Source organism: Desmodus rotundus, chromosome 13, assembly GCF_022682495.2.
Source record: "Desmodus rotundus isolate HL8 chromosome 13, HLdesRot8A.1, whole genome shotgun sequence".
Classification (NCBI taxonomy): domain Eukaryota; kingdom Metazoa; phylum Chordata; class Mammalia; order Chiroptera; family Phyllostomidae; genus Desmodus; species Desmodus rotundus.
In genome coordinates, this window is record NC_071399.1 from 26,403,437 (window position 1) to 26,427,286 (window position 23,850).

The 23,850-nt window shown below is 44.3% G+C and overlaps 1 protein-coding gene and 1 pseudogene across 5 annotated transcripts in view; one reads left to right on the forward strand and one right to left on the reverse strand.

The window, feature by feature from the left end:
• Positions 1 to 23,850, forward strand: part of CSGALNACT1 (chondroitin sulfate N-acetylgalactosaminyltransferase 1) — a 305,085-nt gene that overhangs the window by 69,889 nt on the left and 211,346 nt on the right. Inside the window, exon 1 of one of the 5 annotated variants that reach the window (XM_045186707.3) lies at positions 21,524 to 21,825. The exons of 3 other annotated variants lie outside the window; for them this stretch is intronic. The gene's annotated coding sequence lies outside the window, so the exon portion shown is untranslated. Of the gene's footprint in view, positions 1 to 21,523; positions 21,826 to 23,449; positions 23,472 to 23,850 lie in introns of those variants that run through there. One more of the 5 variants, XM_045186709.3, reaches the window with a different exon arrangement.
• Positions 15,056 to 15,211, reverse strand: LOC112321392 (small ribosomal subunit protein uS14-like; annotated as a pseudogene).

Consider the following 23,850-nt stretch of genomic DNA (forward strand, 5'->3'; position numbering starts at 1 on the left):
TGGGATGTCATTGTCATTGTACTGTATTCAGGGATTTTACAAGTTAAATAAGGTTTTGTGGGCTGACATGGAAACGCAAGTATCTCTAATAACGTTATTTCTATGGAGAAGTACCTTCCAAGTTTCAAATAACTGATCTGCAAATGAACTTTCAGAACGAAACTTGCTTGTCGTTGTGGCTGTTTTTAGAAGTTTGGATCTAAAAGGTGCTCAGTGTACCTCAGGAAGTGAATTCAGTTAAATCTAAACTGCTGTGTGGGGCCCCTTCCATTTCTGAAGTGTCAGTGATTTTTGTCCATCTCCCTCGTTTTGGTAGGTGAGGAAACTGCTTTCAGGCACTGCGAAGCGATTATAGAAATCGAAACACAAAGGCCTGTGTGGAGCCAGGCCTCCAACCCCACCTTGCTGCCGTCTTCTATCACTATCAGGATACAAGTGTGCCCTCTGCTTAGCAGAGGACCTGGCCCCAGAGTCTGTCTGGGGGTAGGGAGCTCAGGGAGGGTGTGCAGGGGCGCATGAGGGCCCTGGAGCACAGTGGGTGCTGCCGACGCCCACGTGTGTGCACAGGAACCTCAGTCCCCCTAGAGCTCGTTAGATTTCAGACACGTGATCTCGCTACAACGAGACCATATTTGAAGAGAAGAAGCAAAAATCGTAGCTTTTTAGAGTTTAAAGATGGCCACGGGGTCGTTCGATCAACATTCTCAGACAGTGTCCCCCTCCATACTTTAGGGGGAGATTGGTCTGTGTGTGGAGTACATCGTTGGACATGTTTTTATGGCTTTGCAGCGGTCTTGAATTTCCTTACCTTTCAGAGTTCTAGTACCTAGAATAACAACTACTGTCTTTCAGGACCTGATGAAATTTATTTTCTGTGGTACTGATTGTATAACGTCCATGAGGCTGTTTGCCATGTACAATATATAATATCTTCATATTCGGAAGAGCTCTTTTTCATGGATCAAGAGATAACAGAATTTCCTCCTTTTTAAACAACGTTTTTAAGATTTGTGATTTGTTACATTCCAGGAATCCCCTTTTATTCCTCTCGGCTACCTTGGAGTCCTTTCAGTTACGGCTTTTTTTCTTGACCTTTCCCTGTGCGCCTTTAGTCTTGGATCTCGTTTTCTTAATAAGCTGGGGACATAGGAATATTCCTTAAGCTTATTTACCTTCTCTGTTGGGAGCCAATTTGCACACATGTCAAGCATCAATAGTGACCACTCAGCTCTGGGGACAACATAAGACAAGACTTTCTGAAGCTGAGCTACCCTTTTCTGTGGCTTCTCCTAGAATAGTTCTTGCTGTGACTGGTTATCCGAACAATAACCAGTGCCAGGCAGGAGTTTCCCTCTCCCTCTTCTGACCTTTATCTGTTGGCTAGGCTTCACTATTTCACACTAATTCTCACCATCTGATCTCAGTCAGGCCACAAAGCAAATATATGCAGACCTCTTTCTACCTCCTGTCCATCCCTGTGCCCCTGATCGCTGGGTTTTTAGGTTAAAGTGATTGTCTAACATTTGGGATTAGTCCCAGAGGAAATGACTTGGGAAATGTGTTTGTATTGTAGCTGAGCAGCCTTTAGTGGGGTATAATGTTTTTCGGACAATTTGAAAATTCCAGTCCTCTGTACCATAACATTCCCCACAGAGGAATCCTACCTGCTTCCGTGCTGAATTCTGCAGAGCGCTTTCCCCCATCCACATATTCTCATACTTCAAAATGACCTTTTACACCTTTTCTCCTCTAACCTGCAACATCTCCTCACCCTTCCTTACTGTCATTGGTGATCTTGCCTCTGCTTTCACTGATGAAGAGAAAACACTTCGAAGACAATGACTATATCCTTTCAATGCAGAAACTACGAGCGCATCCCATCTGTACTTCTGGACTCTGATTTTGCCCCAAGAAACCATCGTATTCAGCCAGGCCCCGTCCAAGGTCTGTGCTTCTTCTTGCTCTGGATTCTATCTCCTCTTACTGCTCAAGGGTGGCCTTTAAAGTTCATCTTTTTTTCCTGCATCATTGAGTTATCCTCTTTCCTGGGTCAGTAATAGCAGTGTCCAGCAATACCTTCTATCTTAAAAAATGTACTCTTGAACTCACTTGGCTGTAGCTACCACTCCTTTCTCCTCCCCTTTACTATAAAACTTTCAAAAGAATATGTATACTCCTCCCTGCCTCCCTCCCCTCATTCCTTCCTCCCTTCTTAATTAGTTTGGCTTTTGTCACTTTGGCTTTTGCCACCACTTTGCCAAACAGTTCTCACCAAGATCACTGGTAACTTTTACTACTGTCAAATCTGAAGGTCGGTTCTCAATCCTTTATCACACTTGGTTCATTAGCAACATTTGACACAATCCTCTACTCTTTTCTTCTTGATTTTCTCCCCTGATTCCAGGACCCAGCTTCTCAGTTCTCGCTCTCTCTTTATTCCCGTTACTGTTGGTGGCTTCTCTTCCTCTTACCAGCGTCTCACACCGGACACCCCGGACGTGGTTGCTGTGCCCCTTCTTTTCTCTCTTCACTTACCTGATGCGTGTTCTTATCTAGCTTCATGATTTTAGTTCTTCAGGTATTTATTTTTGGTCTTAATTTCATTATTTGCTCCTTTTAATACAACAATGATATCTATTATATCTTTAATATTGTCCCGCAGTTTCCTGAGGCTGTATTTTTTTATTACTCTCTTATATTGTTCTCTGTCTTCTTCCTATTTGGTAATGTCTGTTGATCTTCAAGTTTACTGAGTTTTCCTCTTTTATCTCCATTCTGCCTTTGCAGGAACCCCATGAGTTTTTGATTATAGGTATTCTAGTTTTCAGTTCTATAATTTCCATTTGGTTCTTATTTATAGTTTCTGTTTCCCTGCTGGGAGCACCCAGCTTTCCATTGATTTTAAGAGCATTTACCTCCCGGAACATAACTATAATAGCTGCTTTAAAGCCTTTGCTTGAATGTTCTGTCATCTTAGTCATGTTGAGTTGGCATCTATTGATTATCTTTTCCCTTGGGAGCTGTTCACGTTTCCCTAGTTCTTTCTACATTGAGTAATTTTGCATAGTCCTGAATGTTATGTTGTGTAAACTCTGGGTCCTTTTGCAATCCTGGAGAGTGTTGGTGTTTTTTGTGTTAGCAATCCACATGGCTGGGGATCGGCCCCCCTCTGTCTCACCCTCTCTGAGTGGAGGTTTTAACACAATTGAGTTTTCCAAAGGCTTTGCTTTCTGTTCTAGGTCTGTCCTGACACGTGCAACCCAGGGGTGAACTTGAGACTTGGCTGGGTTCACACACAGAAGTAGCGGATCCCCTTCTCTAGCTCTCTCCTCTCTGTGGTTCACTCACACTTTTTGATTCACAGGAGAGAGATAGTTGGGTTTTCTTTTGGAGATCTGTCTGACTGTGCACTTCTGTGAATGGGGCCTACCCCTGGAGCAAAGCCGAGAGAGAGGGAGTGGAAGAGGGAGAGGGAGAGGGAGCGGGCGAGGAAGAAGGAGAGGAGAATTAACCATTTGCAGGTCACTTTTCCAACTTTTGCCCCCTTTCTACACTCTACTTTTCCCCCCAATTTGTTTTATTGCTGTAAAAGGCACATAACAACATTTACCATCTTATCCATTTTAAGTGTATAATTCAGTAGTACTCAATGCAGTAATAATGCTGTGTGGCCATCGCCACCGTCCGTCTGCATCGCTCTTTTCATTTTGCAAGATTGAAACCTTTTTATCTGACAAAACTGGAACTCTTTACCCAATGTCTCCTCATTGCCCCCAGTCCCTGGAAACCACCATTCGACTTGCTGCCTCTATGGTTTTAACTACTCCAAGTGTCTTATATAAGTGGAATCATACAGTAGCTGTCTTTTTTAGTGACTGGCCTATTTTGCTTAGGATAATGTTTTCCAGGTTCATTCATGTTCTCCCATATATCAGAATAGACTTCCTTTTTTTCAGGCTGAATAATATTTCATCATATGTACATACCACATTTTGTTGATCTGTTCTCTCTCTATGGACGCTTGGGCTGCTTCCACATTTTAGGTACTGAGGATAATGCTGCTATGAACATGGGCATACAAATACCTCCTTGAGACCCTGATTTCAGTTCTTTTATGTATATATTCATGAGTGGAAATGCTGGATCATGTGGGAGTTCTATTGTATTTTAGTTTTCTGAGAAACCAACACACTATTTTCCAGGCACACCATTTTATGTTCCACTAACCGTGCACAAGGGTTTCAATGTCTCCACAACCTCACCAACGCTTGTTATTTTCCAGTCGGGTTTTTTTTTTTTTTTTTTTTTTGATAGCAGCCATCCTAACGGATGTAAGGTGGTATCTTATTGTAGTTTTGATTTGTATTTCCCTAATGATCCGTGATGTTGAGCATCTTTCATGAGCTTATTTGCCTTCACACGCCTTGCTTAGAGACGTATCTATTCAAGTTCTTAGCCCATTTTTGGATCAGGTTTTCATTGTTGTTATTGTTGAGTTTTAGGAGTTTTCTGTATATTCAAGATATTAATTTCTTACCAGATATATGACTTGCAAATATTTTCTCCTATTCTATGGGTGCCTTTTACTGCTGTTGATACTGTCTTTTGGTGAACCAAGCTTTAATTTGTCATGAAGTCAAGTTTTTCTATATTTTCTTTTGTTGCCTGTACCTTTGGTATCCCACCTAAGGAATCATTGCCATATCCAATATCACGAAGCTTTGCCCTGTGTTTTCTAAGAATTTTGCAGTTTTAGGTCTTTGATCCATTTTGGGTTAATTGTTGTATAGGGAGTTAAGTAAGGGTGCAGCTTCATTCTTCTGCACACGACCATCCAGTTTTCCCAGCCCCATCTGCTGAAAAGACTGTCCTTCTCCCCATTGAATGCTCTTGGCGCTCTAGTCAAAAATCATTTGACTGTATATGCGAGGGTTTATTCCTGGGCTCTTTATTTTATTCCATTTATTCGTGTATCTGTCCTTATGCAGGTACATACTGTTTTAACTCCTGTAGGCACAATCTGCCTGCTTTTGTTTCCTTTCCACAGTTCTGAGCTTTTTGTAGTTTTTCCAGAGTTTCCAGTTGCAGTCAGAGGGAGGATGACTATCACAGGCGTTCACCAGTAAGATAGATCTGTGACTTGAAATGTCTTATTGGCAACACCCAGATCCTTATCCCTTGCCTGTCCCTCTCACCTAAACCCAACTTCTTCATATATAGTTGTTTGCTGAGGTTAGCATCCTCACCCTCTCTATTTTCAGCATCTGTGAAGCACAGCCAGGTTGGTTGTGAAGATACAGTAATTGTGTAGCTCACATACTTACACCCAGAAATCCATCGAAGACTCTGAAATCCATCTCACCTTTGTTCTTTGCATCTACGGCCCCGTTTAGTGCAGTGAATGGGTGGCCATGTGGGTTATTCACAGAAAGGACAGTGGTCACTCCAAGGTGACACTCCACGGTGTGTGTTCTCACTGCTGGTGAGTATAAGAGGACATTTGCCTCTTGTTCTTTCTAAGGCTACATTATAAATTAGGAAGTATTTTGAGATGGCTTTCTAGATTCACTTTCAACTTCTGAAAGCGGACTTTCAGAAGGAGGATTTTGAGGATGTAATTCTAACAGTGAAATACAGTGCTGACATCTCAGCTCGCACTGCCTCAACAACGAAACTGTTATTGCTCAATGGCGTGATCGCGTAATGTACCAGCTTAAGTGGTAAATAACTGATGTGTTTTGTTTTTTCTCTGCTTTTCCGAGTGCAGTATTTTCTTGTTTGTCGAGTTTATGCATGTTATTTAAGGCTTTTTTTCCTTCTTTATGTGACAGGGTAAGTGTCTTATTTCTATTTTTATGAGAGTAGCAGTTTAATAATGCCACGGTTAGAATTTAGGATGAATAGTGGTTTATGCACTATTAAAAGATAGACTTCTCATTTGTGTTTTGAGAGTAAGAAATTCTATAATTGTCCCCTTTAAGTAACTGGGAAGGGGGAAATAATAGACGTGTTTTCTGCATAGTCTCTGTGTGCTGTTCAGCATTTTATTTAGGTAGTTAATGGTATTCTTTAGCTGTCCAGGGCATATGGCAGTTTCCAGCATCCTGAAGACATTGTTACAGGGGTCCTGTTAGGAAGATGCTGACTGTGTCTGAGACGTGACTCTCTTCTCTTGGTGGAAGGAAGCCGTAGGGGGAGGGAACATTTCCAAGCATCTCCCAGCTGTATGAAAGCCAGAGAGTCTTCTGAGTAGTCATTCATTTTTTTGTTCGTTTATTAATCAAGTAGATACTTGTTGCTCTGCTCTATCTATGTCAGCCACTGTGCTAGGTAGGCGTCTAGGGAAGAGTTCCTCTCTGATACACGGAGTTGCCGATGGTGGAGCGATGGGGAGGCCAGAGCACTTCTGTGAGCCTAATGGAAAGATGGTCAGGTGTGGGTGGCAGGAACCTTGACAGGAACAGAGGAAGAAGAGTCTGAGCATATGGCCTTAAGATATTGCTGTCCTGTGCTGTTAAAGTGTACACCACGAGCCTCAGCCTTGTTTGTACCCAGTTCTGTGTCTTTTCACTTCTTTGTGTTTCTTTGGAGGAAAGAGAAGCAATAGCCATTTACAATGGCTAAAAAAGGGAGAGAGTCTAATTGACCCGTAGACCAGAAGGATGAAATTAATTATGGTACCTTCATGGGATGGACTTCTCTGCAGTCATTAAATACCGTGTTGCAAAAGCATATTTACTGGCATGGGGAATACCATCTAATACGTGTGGCGGGGAAGCCTACAAAGCAGTACGATCTCAATTTGGTAACGCTACACTCTCAGTCAAGCCCACCTGGACTGCCCAGTTGAAAATGCAGCCATTCCCACCCCCTACCCCCCTGTACTTCCAATGGTCTTACCCTGCTCTGCTCCTTGCTACTCCGTACTCACCGCTTTGTAACAAATGCATACAATTTACTTGTTCATATCATTGCTTGTTGTCTTTCTCTACTGATGGAATAGAAGTTGTAGAAGAGCAGAAATGTTTTTTTGGTTTCGTTTGCCCACGGATGTCTCCAAAAAGCCCAGAGAAGTGTCTGGTACGTGGCAGGCCCTAGTAAATACTGTAATTGTTGAGTAAATGTTGAAGGAAATGTGGTTGGACTGTAATGTAGATGGTTGTTAAATTTTTTCTTTTTACTTTTCTGAATTTCACATATTTTCATAGTAAACCGGGATTAAGCTTTAAACAGATCCTGCTACATTTGCATTCCTCCTGGAGACCTAACTAGTTTATCTGGGGAAATGGCTGCAGGGACAATGGTAGAGGGTGGAGCCAAAGCCTCCCAGTGTGTGCAGGGAACGCTGTCTGGTGGGATCTCAGGACCTGACGGCCACTTGACTGGCAGCTGGGTTTGGTGTCTTTTCACCGGTTGCGTCCCATGCTATGGCTGCCTCTATACGGTCCTGCGTTCTCCTTCCTATTTTTCCTGGTCAGCGTTTCAAATTTTGTGCCTCCTTCAACTGCCAGCTCGAGTCATGCTTTCTTTTTATGGCCTCCCGTGACTGCTCTGGTACATTGTCCTTGGACTTCCCATGGCACTTGCCGAGTGTGCCAGGCACAGTGCTCGGGGAGACCCTGCCCGCCATTCTTAGTCCCTGGCTCTCACAGCTGGCCCTCAGGGGAGCCATGTTTGCGGTGGCCATCCGCCAAGGAGGCTGAAGCTACCATTGCTGGGAGTCAAGTGGAATCTATTTTAAGACAGAAACCATAGAAATAATTTAAGCACATATGCTCCACTCGTCTCATATTATCTTTTCTCTGCAAGTAAATGACAAGCTGCTTGAGAAAAAGGTTTCTATTTTCCACTTTTCTTGCCTTCGCTAGCACATAAACAGTTCTGGTCTCCAAGTTGATATCGCATACTTGTTGGTTGGTCCTTGGTTTCCCATATATAAAATAAATGTTTCTGACCTTTCAGAGATGGCATAAGAATAATATAAGGGCAGTGATTCGAGCGCCTTAGAAGGTATTATATATGTATGCACATATATATTTAATGACATTTTGTTATTAATAATTTAAAAAGCTAATAAACTGAAGCGAAATGTTCAAGATATAACTTGGCTGCAGTAACATTCTGCCTTAGACTTGTACCATTTTTATTCATGGAATACAGATTGATTTTTTGGCAGCGAGGTACTAGACAACAGATGACTCAATTCAGTAAATATTTATTGAGATTCTACTACTTCTAAGGTGGTGCAGTCGGCACTGAAGGGAATGTCGAGGTCAGGCAGCGACTACATGGGATCTGGGAAAGGAGAGCATGCGTGGAGTAGGGCCCACTGTGACGAGCCCAGAGTGAGGAATTGTGTTAGGTGGGACGTTGTAGACAGGGGGAAATAAAGGATTCCAGGGGGAGGTAACAAAATCGAAGAGGGGTGGGGGTGAGGTCATGTGGGAGAAGAGTGGGTTACTCCTGGGCAGGACCGTAGGGAACACGAGGTGAGGGTTGTGGGCGATGAAGCCAGCAGGGAGGTTTGGGCAACGTGGAGAGCCTTTGTGCTGGATTGAGAAGCTCTGCTATCAGCCTCCCAAGAGGCCTCTGGATATTTTACATTAGAAATGGGTTTTGAAAGAAAAGGCTTACAGTTTTTATACAGTTTGATAAATAGAAGAGTGATCATATGCTTTTGATATCTGTGATATTTATGGTAATTAGCCTTTCATCTCATAATGAAATTTATTCAGTGAGAACACATAAAATCAAAGAGAGAATTGTTTGCTTCCAGAAACATGGGTTTTTTCTTCTTCTTTGCCCTGTAGTTGCATCGCCACTGGATTGGACTAGAGCTCAAATTGGCAAATTTACTCAGACTACTCTTGAGGAAATGAAAGCAAATTTCACATAGTTAAATTATTTTCTCAAAGCCAATATAACCAATTATTAAAATACTGTACTTTTGAATAAGATCCATGTGTCTGGACTCTAAGAAGCCTGCTAAAAGCTTTGTGATGATTTTCAGAATGTTATCAATAAGATTGGTGCCACGTATACCCAATGAGTGTTTTGATATCAATGCTCTTTCTGTTGCTTTGTGAAGAATTTGATTCAGAGTCAAAACACAGTCATCTACACCCAGTTTTTTAAAAAAGTGTTTGGGGGAGGAATCCAAACCATGATTCCCGCCTCCCATTTTGGCTGCCTCTCTGTGTTTGTTTCTGTGTGTGGAGCAGACCTGCAAGGCTGGCACACGCCCGAGTCAGACCCTGCCTGTGACTGGCCCCGGACCACGGTTACTGGAAATTCACAAAGTATTTCTCAGAGCATTCAAAGAGGTTTCACAAGTATGTGTTCCTAACCCTACGTGAGCTATCTGTTTTCTTATTTAAATAGATTAGCAGTTTAGAAGTATATAGCTGAGAATCTCTGGGTTTGACTTTACTTAGGAAGTAATTGATCAATGACTTAAGAATGTTTTTCTATTACTTAAAAAAATTCAATTTGTTCCTTGTTTAGTTTTTAGATTCTGAAATATATTCAAAGAAAGCCAATTGACTCATATGTGGAATGTTTGTCTATTTTCATAAAAACTAAATTTTCCTCTATTTTGTGTATGTATATATGTGTGCATGTGATGCAAATATGTGTGCATGGTGTATGCACGTATGGGTGTGTTGTGTACATGTGAATGTGCAAATGCATGTATGTTGTGATGTGTGTCCACGTGTGTGTGCATGCGAGTGTATATGTGTGTCCGTGTACGGTGTGTGGATGTACAGGTGTGTTGTGTGTGAGAGTCTGTGTACGTATGTGTGTGCATGAGTGTACGTGAACACACACATATGGTATGTGGATGTATGGGTGTGTTCTGTATGTGTGTATGTGTGTGCATGTGTGCGTGAATGTGTGTGCATGGTGTGTGGATGTATGGGTGTGTTGTGTACATGTGAATGTGTGTGTGAGAGTATGTGTGAATGTGTGTGGTGTGTGGTGTGTACAAATGTGTATGTGAGTGTGTGTGAATGTGTACGCACATGGTGTGTGGATGTATGGGTGTGTTGTGTATGTGTTTATGTGTTTGTGTGTGGTGTGTGTATGTGTGTGCATGTATGTGCGTGCACACACATGGTGCGTGGATGTATGGGCATTGTGAGTGTGTGAATGCATGCATGTACATGTGCGTGTGAGTGTATTTGAATGTGTGAGAGTGTGTGTGCACGTGCGTGCATAGGTACCACATATGTTTGTGCACCTGCGTACTATGTACATGTGCACACACATGTGTGCATGCACACGTGTGAGCTGCAGCTCCTGGGAGTGGAGCAGCAGGCTGAGGAGCATCTGTTCCCAAACTGCATTCCTGAGCTGGCTGCCAGGACGAGGGTGGATTGAAGGGCTGGAGGAAGGGACAGTCACTACTTACTTTACGTAATTTTAAAAGAAATAGTGAGAGCATGTGTGATTTTACCTTTCTTTTTGCATTTTTGAAAGAAAAGTAGAAAAAGTACGTGTCAGAACTATTCCCCACTGTGTAGATTACCATGTCTCACGTTTCGGGGCCCGTGTTCTCTTGTCCCTGGAAACGGTAAAGGGCACGGTATGTGCTGCTCCCGTTTCTCCTTTCTTAGCGCACTGCCAGCTTCTCCTCGTGTCTGACTTGTGTGGATTTGTCTAACTTTACTGTCCTTATTTTCACTGCAATTCTAATCTGTGCTTTAATTATATTCCTTCTAAAATATTAAGTGGAAGGAAATTCAATGGTCATTCATAGAGTTTAACACCTTTTCATATGCTTTATCAAGTGTTTGAATTCTTACGAATATGTAATACTTTTATAATGAAATCGTGTGGATGGCATAACCTCATAGCCCGTTCTCTGCGGTGTCATTTGTAGTGATCTGTGACAGCCTGTGATCTTCACATTCTCCCTCACAGAGCAGCAGTGACCTTCTCGGCGTTTTGAAAGTGTTCCTCGCTTGGGGGAGAGACATGGGGCTTTGAGTCACACATACTGTTTTCCTTCCTGTCGTTTCGTGGTCACGATGCACTCAGGATCCTGACCTGCCCGCACTCCAGTCAGGCTTGTTCAGCGGGCGTGCGTGGCGTGCCCTGTTCCCTCGTGCTTACGTGGAGTAACACTTAAGTCACTTCACGCTGTAAGTACTCGGACAGAGTGGAAATTGTGTGTTTTGAGGAGAAAATGATAAGTGACTGGCGGAACTAGCTAACTAGAACAGGAAGAAGTAAAAGAGATGGGGTTTTCTTCTTAGGCCTGGGGCAAGCTATTGGATTTCTCTGGGCCTCGGTTCAATTAGTTGTAAAGGGAGGGCAACGGATTGGATACTGTTTATTTCCCTACGGCACTGACACTTTATAGCCCGACTGCAAAAGGCCAATAACTTGGGCTTTGGGGCTGCAGGAAGAACACTGATAGAATATTCTTCTCGTTTTCCTCTAGCTCGTGGATTGAGCTTTCACAGAGCGTAGAACACCCTCCTCTTACTGTACATTTCGCATCAGGAAAGAGAAGCATCTCGTATGTTGCCTGGACTTAAACTATACAGGCAATTGGGAATGATTCCTAAAGGAATCAAATAAGCTAAATCTGGGCCACTATGGGAAAGCTGTCATTGAGAAAATGTAAAAAGATGAGGAAACACTTTTTAAAGATTTATTTATTTACTTTTAGAGAGAAGGGATGGGAGGGAGACAAACACTGACAGGTTGCCTCTCACACGCCCCCAACTGGGGACCTGGCCCACAACCCAGGCATGTGCCCTGACTGGGAATCGAACCGGTGACTTTTCAGTTTGGTCAGTGCTCAATCCACTGAGCCACACCAGCCAGGGCAAACAATGAAGAAATTTTGAATGGAAAAATGCAAGATGAAGCTAAATCTGGAACATCACCAGTATGTGGGCAGATAAACGTGGGCCCTTGACCTTATCCAGGGAGAAGCGACCAGGACGTTACCTCTTGGAAGTTGAAATCAGTTTTTAATGAGTAGAGGATGTGCTGTTTTTTCTAGGGGATAATATATTTTTAGTTATTCATTATCCCAATTGTAACTAACCCACTCACTCACATAATGTGTGAAGTATGGGGGAAAATCAGTGTCCTTTGGGAGATTAACAGGGGAGAGGACCCTGTCTTCTGATGCTACCAGTCTGCCTTGGTCGCAATGACAGAACCAAATGCTGTGCTGGGTGGATTGTGGTTTTGCTCTGGGGCTGCAAGTCAGCGAGGACTGTGTGAAGGCCCTGGCCCTCCAGCTGGATGCCGGGAAGAGGAGGGGTGAGTCATTGACACAGGCTGTGAACAGGAGCATTCATTCCATCAAAAGTCCACTCAGAGCCTGGGCACCTTCGAGACACCCGCCTTTTCTCGATCTTTCCTTCTGAGTTCTGACCCCTCTGTACTTACTGTCTTAGGAGGGAAGCTAACAATTTTGTAACTGTTTTAAACACTGCGTTAAAAGCCTGAAGAAGCCATGGTATTTAACACAAATCTGTGGTGAGTACTTTTACAAACAAATTTTTACTTTATTTTCATAAATTCCAAGTTTATCAATTAGGATAGTTTGAAGCTGAGTAAAAAAATGCCATTTCTGTACCCAGCAACCCAATAAAACCAGTAATGTCTTCACTCCTCTCTTAGATTTACAGCTTTGAAAAATGTTTCCAGTGCAAATGTGAGTCTGAGGAACATTTGGGAAGAATATACCAGAACTAAGAGGGCATGAGAACAAAACCGCTTTATTTCCAAGGGCCTATCCCAAGCCCTTGCGTGGGCCCTCCAAGGGTGCGGGAGCCCCTTGCTGGTGACTGGAGAAGTCTTTGCTGTGAGGAGAGTTTCTGGTTTCGTGTAGAAAGTGCCATTTATCCGTTGTTTTAAAACTGCCAGAGTCTTGGACCTGGCCAGGTAGCTCAGTGGGTTAGAGCGTTGTCCCGATACACAGAGGTTGTGGGTTCGACCCCTGGCCAGGGTAACAAGCAACCAATGAATGCATAAATGAGTGGAATAACAAATCGATGTCTCTCTCTCACCCTCTCTCTCGAATCAATAAATAAAACTGTAAAACAATTGCCAGAGTCTCTTCAAAGCCAGATCCGAAGGTCCTTTCAGGGCCACATGGAACACCAAGGGGAGAGAACCGTAGTGCCGGGGAGGAGAGGACTGTTATCTGCTTGGCTCTTCTCAGCTCTCATTCCTAAGATTCCCTCTCGATGAGTTGAAACTTTTTGCACGACAGAAATGTGGTATTGCATTTCGCCAGGTTGCTTCAGGTAGTGCACTCGTCTCTCTAAGTATCATACAGTACAGAGTCTCCCCTAGTCCCCCTCCCTTATCCCCAGTTGGTAATCATTCTTTATACCTTCCTTCTTCGTCCAGGATTGAAGCCTAAGGAAGTGCTGCCACCCCTGGCCACGCTTGCCTGGCATGTCAATAAGGCCTTCTTTGTAGCCTCCAGGATGGTCTGTTCCCAGCTCCTGAAAGCATGCACACTGTGCCGTTTGGAAGGGAGCCCATTGTAGGAACCCCACATCCTAGGAGGAAAGGCAAATTGGGGTGTTGGTCGTTGGTTGTTTTAAATGTATGATTTGCTCCGGGTACAATTAGTCATAGGAAGTGATTTTCAACACCTTTTGCTTTTAGATTTTTCGGGGGGGGGTGGTGTGGGAGAGAAGTTTAAAAGCAAAATAATCATCCAAAGAAAACAGAGTTTTCATAGTATTTTGTCCTTAAGCCATGGTAGGAGATAAAAAACATACTGTAAGTTCAGACCTGATCTTCCGTCATGGAAGATGGAAAAATTCATCTTCAGGACTGCGGTTATTTTTAAATATGTTGATGCTGTTCCAGGGAAGTGCTTTCACAACCGTTTGGGGGACTTGTGGCGTCGTAGAGCAGAGTGGTCGTGACTGATGAGAAACGTAATAGGTCCACAGACAGAAAACGTGCAGTGGGTCCCCTCGTCTGCGGGAGTGGATGCCCAAAACCACGCACAGTACTGAACCCTATACATGCTGCATTTTTTCCTGTACATACGCCCTTTTCACTTAAAGGAAGCACCTCACTGCTTCCCTTTGGGTTTTCTGAATTGCCAGCATCCCTACTCTTGTGCTTTGGGGCCATTATTAAGTAAAATAAGTGTGACTTGAACACGAGCACCGCGATAATGCGATAGTGGACCTGCGAGCTAGGTGGCTACTAAGGGATTGCAGGGTGGGGAGCATGCACAGTGCGGACATGATGGACAGAGGGATGATGTCCCACATGGGGCAGAGAGCGATGGGAAGGGATTTCATCCATTTGAAACTGACGAACTGTCTGTTTCTGGAATCTTCCAGTTACTGTTTTCAGACTGCGGTTGGCAAGCCGTGGGAGGTGCAGCGGCAGATAACGGGGACTACTGGCCATGTGTGACCCTGGCTGGCTTTTCCCTGGGTGGTTGCAGATGTGCTTGGCACTGTAGACAGGGAATGTGTGGGCTTCGACACTTGGGGTGTCCATGGGGTGGTGAGCTGCAGGCAGAGGCATTTTCTCTCTCTTGGGAGTGGCCGAAGGCTCGGAGAGGCTGGATGCGCAGGGCAGCCTCCTGATGGGAGGGAGACGGCAGCTCTGCTGATGCCACAGCAGACGGTCTTGCCGTTGCCCCGTCACTCGCAGTGGATGGTAGTGAAGGAGCCCTGCGAAGCTATTACCGGTGTCGGGCACTGTTACCAGCGGAGCGAAACTGAACAGTATCGTCTCTTTCTGCTGTGTTTCCTACACATCGGAAAGCCTGGGGCCCGTTGCTGTGTTTCACTTCAGGACTGAAAGGTTTCTGATCGGGAAAGAGGAAATCATAAATAATAGGAGGCTTTTCCTGAGGAGGAAATACTGTTTACTAGTAACATGCAATCATTAACTGGTTTGATGCCATACAAACCTTTTTAACGAAAACATCACTAACTTTTTTTTTCAGAATTGAAATTTTATCTTATGTACAAAGAGCTAGCTAGTTAGCTAGCATTGTTTCTGTGATGAGGTAGGTGCCTTAAATGACCCATTCAAGGAAGTGATTTTAGTCCAGCTTAACGAAGCCTGTGTCTTTCCCGTGCTGCTGGAAACACTGGCGGCCCATGTTGAGGCCGTGTTTCCGGTTTGAGCAGATGTGGCAAGAAAGCAAGCCTCAGCCAGATTTCCTCCGATGTCTCCAGGAGAGCTGCCGGTGACCCATCTTGCTCTCTCGAGTACAAGAAGGCAAAAAGGCTCACCTTAACATTTTAACTTGGATTTTTAAAAATCAGTAGGAGTGTTGGGAACATAAATTTATGTTGTACTTGTTTTAGTTACTGAGTTTCAATAAAGAGCAGGAGAAAAGGCAGAGAGGAACAACTTCAAATGATAGGTGGAAAAGGAGTAGCTGCCAGACTCTAAAAATATCCAACCTCCTAATCAGAGAATAGTGAACGTTAGGAAGGGGAAGAGTGGATATGGAATATGGGCTGCTTGCCGAACCTTGAAACGCTAGGATGAAGGGGTACTCTTTGATCAAAATGAGTTTAAGAGGAGACACAATGCACAGATGACATTTATTGCTGAGGAGTGCAAAGGCAGGGCGTATCCGTGACTTTCTGTGTCAGCGGGAGATCCGTAAGGACATCTGCTAGGAGACAAGATGTACCTGACCCTTCGGGCTCATGGAAAGGGCTGCCCCTGTCCTCCCACAATAACAGAATATTCTAGGTGTCTGTCGCATTTATTTTCATTGGGGGCATAATCCAGATGATCATGAAATAGATCAGGAATGAAGGACTTTGTGTCTCTTCCAATCCAGACTACATGTTGCCTGTGTTACTTAAGAAAAAAAACAAAAAAACTATATAGCAATAGTAGTACTATATTACAGAACATTTGAAAAGTCTCAAAGTATGAGCCATGATGTCGGATCCCGCACATAGGCATTGTTGGTTCGATACACTCCTTGGATTCTAGAGAGTGTTTTTCATTTTAATTTTTGACCTTCGTTGTGTAAACAGGGTCACTCGGTGCTGCCCAGTGAGCGTACGAAGGGACTTCGCAGCATTCCACCAAGGAACCTCGCGGGGTGATGAGAGCTGGAGCTGCTTCCCGGGCGGTGACTCATCTTCACCTGAGCCGAGCCTCTGCCCGGTTCCCAGGAATGGGGAAGGAGGCGCCCAGCAAGCACTCTGCAGCTCCAGGGTGGGAGCCTGAAAGGCCCTATCCCTATAGAATGAGGTCACTCTAGGAGGTTTGGGGACGCGCACTCTATTTAAGAATGTGGTGTTTTGTTATGTGTAGAAGGGAGAGTGTTCTGAGCAAAGGAGACGTGGGTGCTCTTGTTGCTGGTAATTCTCACGGACGAGAACATCGCCTTTGATACAGGGGACTGCGCGGGAGTGGCTCTGAGAACATCCCTTTAGCTGGTGGAGCTGTTTGTGAGGACGAGAACGCCCTTCTTTGTTACCTCGTGTGTCTTGTGTGACGGCACGCTGATTAACGCAGAACCCCAGAGTTTGTAGCTGTAATGGGGTCAGGAGGTTCTGGTCGGAGGTGCTCTTGCCTCCAAACCAGCCAGCAGCAGGGAAGCACTGGTATTTCCCACCGTTTTGCAAGATTATAATCTTTTGGAGGATGTGGCGGTGTGGTGTTATGGAAAGATTATGGGGTTGAATCTGACTTCTGCTACTCATCAGCAGTGATAGAAGGTGTAATTATCTCCAATTTACAGATGAGGAAATTGAGGCTTCGGGAGATTAAGTAATTCGCCTGAGGTTGCATAGTTAAAAGAGCCGGGACAATAACTCAGGCTTGTCTGGCCCCCTGGACTGAACTCTTAAATCTGCTATACTCTCTCATCTTTTTCTTCTTCTTTTTAAAAAATTGTGGAGAAGAACATTTTTATCTCCCCTGGTGCCATGGTGGAATGGATAGGATAGTTACAGTAGGCCTTTATAGTTGGGTGTATGAAATTGGGATTAACAATGTGAACTCCAGAGCCCAACAGATGGACAAGGTTTCAGTCAAGACCTGGCCACATCCTAGCTGTGAGACTGGGCAAGTTACTGAACTTCACTGTGCCTCAGTTTCCCCATCTATAAGCCAGGGACAGTGACAGTACCTACCTTGTAAGTCGTTAGAATTTTAAATGAACGACTACCCGTAAAGCACTTAAGACAGAGTCTAACATATGATAAGCCTCTGATAAATGTGAGCCTTTATTATTTTTGCCATAAATCACTCCCATTTCTTCAGACAAGAGAAAAGGTGGGCACTTTGTGGTTGGCAGGGAGCACAGCTTTGTCCCCTTGGCCGGTGCCTTGCTGGGGGTTACGCGCTCCGATGGCCGAGGTCTGGGCCGACAATGTCCTGGGCAACACGTGACGCAAAGTGGGATGATGACCTGCTTGCCCGTCTTCATCCACCGGTCTAGGCCGCGATGCACAGGGTGTGTGTTCTGTACTTGTATTACGCAAAAAAGGAAATGAGAATTTAAGCTGATAACTGATTTTGATGACGATCTCTTTCATGGTAATTTATGAGGTCTGGACAGATTCCGCCTGAATACTTCACAGCCAGTGCAGAGATGCATGTTCTGAGGGATTCCTCTGACTAATTGTCTGCTCCCGAGAAACATTCCCTCTTGTGGGAAACACACAATTACTTGCAGAGGGCTTTGTGGAAGTGTTTGAAGTGGCAGTGAAAGTTCATGTTTTGGGTGGATGCAGAGAGAGAGGGGGGGGTGCATCTGGGGTAAGGGAGCGAGCCCTAGTGAAAAGTTACAATGTAGCTGGGGCAAAGAAAGGGCTGCTTAGCGTTGAGAGTTATAGATGGGAAATGATGGAAGACATAGGCAAGTGGGGCTGGGTTGTAGAGTTCTGCTTTCCAGCACGAACTTAAGATGATGAGCAAGGAAATACCATTGCACACTCTCTTCTGGGAGACTCCTTGATCGACTCGCCCAGAATACAGTATGTATTTCCGTAAAGGAGAACTCGACATTGAAGTGCCAAAGCGATCCTGCAGAAAATGTACGTGATAAAGACATGTACATTGTAAAAAAAACCCAAAACAAAACCCTTTGTATTATCAGTGAGAATTGAACAAGTCATTGTATTACTTAGGTTAATAGAAAAGCCATTTGTGAAGCTAGTTACAACTTCAGCAAATGTAACTGGCCATCAGATACTGGCTTTTGAACATCACACCCCAAGGACCTATTTAACACACAGTTTTGTAGATTAGAAGGTGAATAGTATGTAGTACATTTTAGCCCCCAAATTCCCTTAAAGGAGTTGAAGTCTGCTGAAATAGCATGGCTGATAAAAATCCGGTGGAGCATAGGACTTGCTTTGACTGTGGAATTCCTCGTGACTCTTCTTGGTGGTTACTCTCTTGAAACATATCTTAATAAAGGATGGTTGGTTGGATGATAATTAACCGTAATTCTTCTATCACTGTTCTGCCTGAATAAGATTTCAAAGTTGAAAGATGCCTTAATGACAGACAGCTAGTTAGAATACAAAGCTGACGCCCGAGGCTTCTCTGCATCAGGCGTCTCATGTCTGGACACTCAGCGATAAGGGGCTCAGTCGATGTGGCCTATCGGCCCTGCCCCTGACTTCCCCAGTGGAGAAGGGCAGGTTTTCAAAGTTAGCTTTAAAGGCCCGTGTCACCCGCCCCCACGGTATCTTCTGCCCCGTCTCCCGGCACTCCCCTTCATTGACTCTGCCTTTGTTGTACTGTCCTCTCCCAAATCTCCCAAGCAAGTGCTACCTCCAGGTGTTAGTACTTTCTGTTCCCTCTGTCTGGAATACTCGTTCCGCAATGTATTTATTTTGCCCTCCTTACTAAGATGTTTTCTTAGTCTTTGTGAATGATAGATCGACATTTATTTTTCTCTCATCACACGAAAATACTGTTCCATTGGTTTTTGACTTGCATTACACCTCCTGAGAAATCAGCTAATTGTTGTTCTTTTGAAGGCAGTCTGTCTCTTTACTCTGGCTGCTTCCCAGGCCCCATCGTCTGTAGCGTTCTGTAGTGTCGCTATGCTGTGTTAGGTATGGAGGTCGTTTGAAGAATCTGTCCTGGATGTATTGGGTCTTCTGTATCTTTGCGTGGATGTTTTTCATCACTTCTAGCAAATGCCCAGCCATCGTCTCTTCATATATTGCAGGGGTGTCAAACTCATTTTCACCAGGGGCCACGTCAGCCTCGCAGTTGCCTTCAAAAGGCCGAATGTAATTTTAGGACTGTATACATGTAACTACTCCTTAACTAGGGGCAAGGAGCTCGGCACTGCCGCCGGGTAGAAACAAGGTGCCAGGCTGGATAAAACAAGGTGGGGGGCCGGATTCAGCCCACGGGGCCTTGTGTTTGCCACCTGTGATATATTGTCTCTAACCCATTATCTTTCTTTTCTCATGGAAATCTAACTGGGTCTGTCAGACACCTCCAGTATCCTCATGTCTTTTTAACTCTCACTTAATATGCCATTTATGTCCTTCTCCGCTTTACTCTCAATAATTTATTCAGCTTTATCTTCAGGTTCACGAAATGCCTCTTCACGAGTGCCCAGTCTGCTAATAAACATATCCTTTTCGTTTTAAATGTCATTCATCTTACATGCTTTTAATTCTAAAGGTTCTATTTAGTTATTTTAAAAATCTGCTTACTTTTAATAGTTTCTTGTTTCATACTCATCAAGTGCTATTTTTATTTCTTTAAGCATAATTGTTTTATATTTTATGTTTGGTAATTCCAGTATCTGAAGTCTTTGCTGACCTATTTTTGGGGGTGGGGGTTCTGCTGGTTCTTGCTCCTGTGTATTGTGACTTTTAAAGGTATATTCAGTTTTTTGAATATTTATCTGCGGGGCTTCTTGGAGATCTATATTGAAAGTGGGTTTCTCTGGAGAATTTTTGTTTGCTGCTGTCAGATTTCTTGGGTTTCTACTAACCTGGGACCACCTTAAAACAAATTTTTGGCTTGAGGTTTTCCAGGCCACCCAGGCGCTGTGAATTTGGACTGGAGATCCTGTGCGATGACTAGATTTTGGTGACAGATTTTTAGGGGAGTTTTTTTTTTCTTCACATATTTGTAGGGTCTGAGACAAATATTCTTGTAATCCCTGGGACGCAGCCATAATGCTTGTAGATATTGTGACATGGTGTAAATTAGAAAAAGCCACTTTTTTTCTATTGGTTAGAAAATTTTCGTAACATTAAAATCTAAAGTGACTGTGAAGTGGATGACATCCTTGGAGTTGCGTGACTCACAAGCTGCCCTCGCTTCTGCTTGTAGTGCACCCGCACCCCATTCTGCCCATCAAGTCCTGCCCAGCCTTCAGTGCCTTACTCAGCCCATCCCCTGAGCCCCTAATTTCCTTACTCTCATCTGAACAGCATCTTCTCTCCTGAATTAGCATAGTAGCAGTGGTGCATTTTTCATAAATGTACTACTTTTTGTTACTTACACTTTTTCAATCTTATCTCCATTACCAGACTGAGAGCTGCATGTTTTATTCATATTTCCATGTTCAATAGCACTCAGTGGAAGGCCTTACGCACATAGTTGGAATATTTTTCTTCAATAATTAAAGGAAAGAATTTAATTGAATAACAGGATGCAAACCTACTAAACAAAGGATTACAAAAGGCTAGCAATTTGGATGGTGCATAAAGATTCTTTGAATCTCGCATGCATAGTTCAGTAAGGCTGTCAAAGGGGGTAGAGGTCTCCTCTGGGAAATGGCGTCCTATGTTATAAAGAGCTTATGATTTTTTGTTTTTTCTTTTTGCATTGTCTCAATGTTTGACGTTTGGAGTGGTTTGACGAAACTTCTGGCTGTTTCTAATGGCGTCAGAGACGTCTGTCACTGAGGAAAGTCTTTGCGCTCTGCCAGGAAAATGAGTTTCACCAATCACTGTTTTATTCAGAGAGATTAGGCCATACTGTTCTGCAAAAATTACTGCTCTAAAACCTATTTGATCAATACTCAGTTTGTTAAGTGAGTGAACGCACGTCACAACTGCTGTTGCTTTCCAATTCTTTTCCATTATGAGGTGAGTTTTGAACTTTTAAAAAATTATATTTTCGTGGAAGTGGAAAGATGCCTTCTTTTAAATCTCAACTTTGCTCTGATACTTCTGGAAATTTCCTTTGTCTTGGACACTTTTTATAAATTCCCTGATCTAAATCTTTAAAGATTCCACAGGATTTTCATTTTAAAGGTGGGAAACGTAGGCCAGAACGGCTTGTGCCGGTCACTCAGCCAGTAAGGGGTGGGGCTGCTGTGTGTTGGGTTCCCCGGGAGGCAGAGCTCTGGACACCACACACTCACAGACTTGGCTTCCTAGGATGATTTGGTCGGTTTTTAAATTTTAAACGTTAAACGTGTTTAAACTTCTTCCCCTCCCATTTGAAATGTAAAGTTCATCGTGACAGTAACAGGATATGACCCTATAGGAAAGTGATTATTTCTGTTCTTGTTTTTCGTATTTGGAGAAGCAGCTGGGAAGTGTTATGTTCAGTGGCTATGACTGACCTGCTGACTAGTGTTTACAGCCTAGTGTGGAGGTTTAGCCCCCCAAAGTAGTCAGGAGGTGTGTATTTTGTGACTGTGGACAAGGCACTTTTGTGCAATGGGCGCCCCGAGAGGGGTGCAGGGCTCTGGCCAGACGGACCCTGCTTCTGGTGGGATATCCCCTACGAAGACTTCCTTACAAGGAAGACAGTTCCGTCACAGAGGAAGTGGGGCGTGGAGGAAGGCTGCGCAGTCAAGAACTGCAGCTGCTCGTGCACTTGGGACAACTAAGTGGATGTGAGGTAAGTAGTTGGATGTGGGGCCTGATGCTTGGGAGGAGCATATGGCTAAAGATTCGGACTGCGTACTGAAGGCATACAGAGAGATGGGACTTAAAGCCACACAGTTGGACCAGAACCAGGGGCTGGGTCCCGAGGCACACAACAGCCCATGAGACAGGAGCCTCCGGGTGGTGGCGATACAAGTGTCCAAAGAGGCGGGAGTGCAGGACCTCCGCAGTCAGGGAGGGGCTGGCCCTCTGAGGGAGCGCTCTGCAGTGTCCCCACCACCGACCTCGGGTCGTAATGACGTGGGAAAGTCCCCACTGGAGGCATTTGGCAACAAACTATGAGAAATTAAAACTGACAGGAGATCACCGTCTGTTGGGAAGGTGGGTTGAAGGGGAAGAGAAGTAGAGGAGAACAGAGGTGATCTGGGATGGGTCACCAGGGGGTCGCCGGTTCCTTTTCGGGGTCAGCAAATCTGGGAGGGAGGAGCAGGTCTGAAGAGAAGGGGATAGATTCAGTTTTCATCAGTTCATAATTCACTTCCAAGCCTTTCATTAAAGTAGTAGTTTCATGACACTTACAACTATATTCCATAAATTGTTGCATAGACAGAGCGGAGGCTGAAAGCAGACGCCTGGTGAATGGAGGTACTTGAAGGAAGAGGAGGAGAACGTGGAGAAGGCCGAAGGCCAGAGAGCCCGCAGGCAATAGAAGCTGGTGTCACCTCTTCAGCCGAGCGGGGAGGGAGGGAGTTTGAAGGAAGGGATGACGGTCAGCAGTTTCCGTTGCTAGAGAGGGATCAAGTGAGTTAACGACTGAGAAGTGACTATTGATTAGGGCAGACTCTGCAGAAGTGTAGCAGGGACAAAATCCAATTCACACAGGGATTTTAAAGGGAGTTTAAGTGGGTATGCTGAGAAGTGGGGAAAGCCGGTCCAGTTTGCCGTTTCCTGAGATTGGCTGACGGTGGAGTGGTAGATATAAAGGGGTATGGCCAAAGGAGTGGGGGGTTATTATTTGGGGGGATGGGATAGATTTGTGCCATTTGTCTGCTGATGGAGACAGGCAGTATAGAGAGGGAGTCTGAAGATCCCAGACAGGAGAACATTTAAGCAGTCAGGTACCAGAGGAGATAGGTGGAAGGGAGGAGACACTTCAACCTGTGAGTTAGGAGGACTGGAGGTAAAGATGAGAGGGAGCAGATATTTCTAGATATACAGAGATACTTACAGTCAATGAATATTTGAATTAGTATCAGTGTCACTGGTCAGTTTTATCAACTTCTGCTCCGGATCTTGGTCCAGAAATATTTAGCTTTGGGAAAGTTATTATCACCCCCATTTTACTATTCAGGGCGTTGGCACGTCCAGCCCACCTGCTGTGTGTTCCGTAGACTAGTTTTACGGAAACATGGCCCTGTTCCAGCTCATTCGTTTACATATTGCCTATGGCTGCTTTTGCACGTACCAGCAAACCCTAAAATATTCACTGTCTGGCCCTTTTCAGAAAAGTTTGCTGCCCGCTTGTACAGTTGATAAAACGGAGGTCCAGAGAGAATGTTGACTTGAGAGGACCCATGCCTCGCCATCCATCTCTGAGGCCACTTTTTCTTCTGCGTTACTTGGTGTTGTCCAGATGCTGCACACTCTTAGAATTATCTGGTAACTCCCGAACCAGGAACTTTCAACAGTTACCACTGTAAAGAGATCAAATTTAAACCTGTCCTGGCCCCACCCTAGCATACTACTTTGTCTCAGCTCTTCCTAAAGAGGAATGTGCTGGCCGGGGGAGCACATCATGGCTCTGCCTGCGCCCTGTGCTTTCCATGACCTAGGATGTGCTGCTTTGTTCTGCTGTATTGGATTGGTTTTCTTCATCTTTATTTTTTTTTAAGATTTAATTTATTTATTTTTAGAGAGGGAAAGGGAGGGAGAAAGAGAGGGAGAGAAACATCAATGTGTGGTTGCCTCTCGCATACCCCCTACTGGGGACCTGTCCTGCAACCCAGGCATGTGCCCCGACTGCGCAGCGAATCAGTAA